Genomic DNA, 2,534 nt, shown 5'->3' on the forward strand with positions numbered 1-2,534 from the left:
GGCCCTTCTTTTAGGTAAAACGATCTATCTTAAATTTTCTTTCTTGAGTTTGGGACTATTATGTCTTCAAATAACTTAGAAGGCTAACCCTTAAAAAATGAGCAAAAAATGTATGTGCTTTATTTTCTAATTTCGTCGAAATTGATCAAAACTTTCTAAAATGTGCAATTTTTAGAGGAAATTAGCCTACTATAACAAGAAATGCCCGCGAAGAGCGCAACATTCGAGATTTTTAGGCACTTTAAAGGGGGTGAAAAGGGAATTTTCAAGGGGTGGGGAAAGATTTTCCACAGATGGATATTTTCCCCTTGTCCCCCGGTGGTTACGCCACTACGGAGAATATCTGGCAGATTAGATCAAAGGAGCTATGGATACTTTTTGAAGTTTAAAAGGGGTTGCAGGTTGTAGCGAGTCTGGTCATTATGATATCTTCCTTTTTATTCTTGTCTTTATTTTTCTCTTCTCTTTTTCTTTTCCTTTTTCCTTTTCTTTTCGTTTCCCCTCCCTCTCCCCTCTTTCTTTTCTCTTATTACCCAGCCCGGTGCGACTGTCTGAAACATTTTTAACAATATGCCTTATGCCTACTAAAACAGCAAAAATGCGCTTCTTCCATTGGATGGACTCATCCGAATATCAGCTATGAAAGCAATTGTCATATCATTGTTAAAAAACATGAGATAATTATGTTAAATGAACCTTTACATTCATTTTTGAATACTCATTGATGGTTATTAACGGTGAATTTGTTGTTTAAAACTTGTCTGGTTATTTTTTTGTGGTCTTGTAGTACAGGTCATTTTGTCACTTCGAGCTTTAAAAAATGTTGTCACGGTTTTGAATTAGGCCTAAATAGGTCTCAGTAGATGATTAGTTGGTCTCGAATTAGAGGGTTCTCGGATTGGAGGGTGAACTGTACAACAGTACTACTACTAGGCTACATATAAATGATCCTTAATTAATTAAAGATATATAGCAGAGTTATTAAATAAATACCTGTCGTGTCGGTCCTATTTATTTATTTATTTTATCCTAGGTTAGGCCCGGGTGTGGGCCTCCTAGCCACTCTTCTTACCATCCTATGCTATTCATTCAACGCTAGGCCTAGCCTAAAAAAATCCTCCTACCTAGGTGGTAGGGGCTAGGGCCAACTAGGCCAGCCTAACTATAGAGCTCAGCCTGCGCCTACTACTAGCTAGGCTAAGGCCTAGTCTATGTATATAGGCTGCGGCCCTACGTAGCAGTAGTAGTAGGCCTACTAGGCCTAGTAGGTAGGACCAGGCCTAGGCTAGAGGTGTACGGCCTAGGCCTTAGTGCAGAAGTAGGCGAAGTGCCTGTTGCTGCTGTTGGAGATGCGGCCCTCCTCCTTACCAAAACAAAATTCCGTATTATGAAAATTATATTTAAATATACTAGGCCTACAAATCAATACGTTGTTTTGTTTAATACTGTAGTTAAGATCAATACATACCTGTATAATTAATAACTTAGGCCTGGGGGGCCTAGGCATGCAGCCCTGCTTAGGCCTCTCCAGGCTGAAAACTTTGTCCAATCACAGACGCCGGAACCTGGGCATGAACTTAAAATAATAATTATTATTATTACGCCGGTAAATACCGGCGTAGGACGCATTGTGCATATATTGTAATAATATAGTCCTGTAATCTTTCAACTTTCAATGTCTCAGATTTTGTCCGATTTTTTAAAATCATAAACTAAACTTCAAATACAAGTTAAAAAACCATTATCTAGTTCTGGAAGGAACGAGCCACCGTCTTTACCAAAAAAGTGCATATTTTTGTTTATGACGTCACCAGTTTTGGTGTTTATATACCTCCTTGTTTTTAAACCGAATGTACACTGTAGAGTATGGAATAGGCAAATAGAAATTCTCGCGTTTTTATACTCGTTCAATAGCTCTAGTGTGACAATTTCAAAAGAAGAATGGAGACTGCACCCGCGCACCCCTCTGGATACGCCACCGTTTTAAAGACAAAACATCGAAAATGAAGTAGGCTATCTTATGTTTGCGCTTTTGGCGTCCCATATTAAAGAAGCTGCTCTTTAAAAACGCATGGGGATTTTTAAAAATTTTTGTAAAAGTGGGATTTACCCGGGTTAACGTCCTGATTTTGATAAACAGAATTTATTTTTATGTAGTTGATAATATCATGAAATATTCATCCCATAAACCGAATGCCAGTCCGCCCCTCATATTTTAGACGAACACATTGGCTATCTGTCACTTCAATCAGATAGATGTCAGTCATTGCAATTATTGATGATGCCGATTAGTTACTGTGAAAGCCTTTGGGATAAATAAAGAAGTGATACGACAATTCTCTTAAATTGTATACAGTGCAAGTTCTATCAAAATAATCACATAATCAATATAATTTGGTGATTTGAGAAATACGATTTTCTTAAAAGTTATTAACCTTTTCATACATATATATACATATATATACATATACATATATATACATATATATATACATACATATATATACATATATATATACATACATATATATACA

Source organism: Anneissia japonica, unplaced genomic scaffold (genome assembly GCF_011630105.1).
Source record: "Anneissia japonica isolate Jap-2015-1 unplaced genomic scaffold, ASM1163010v1 scaffold3474_len973312_cov172, whole genome shotgun sequence".
Classification (NCBI taxonomy): domain Eukaryota; kingdom Metazoa; phylum Echinodermata; class Crinoidea; order Comatulida; family Comatulidae; genus Anneissia; species Anneissia japonica.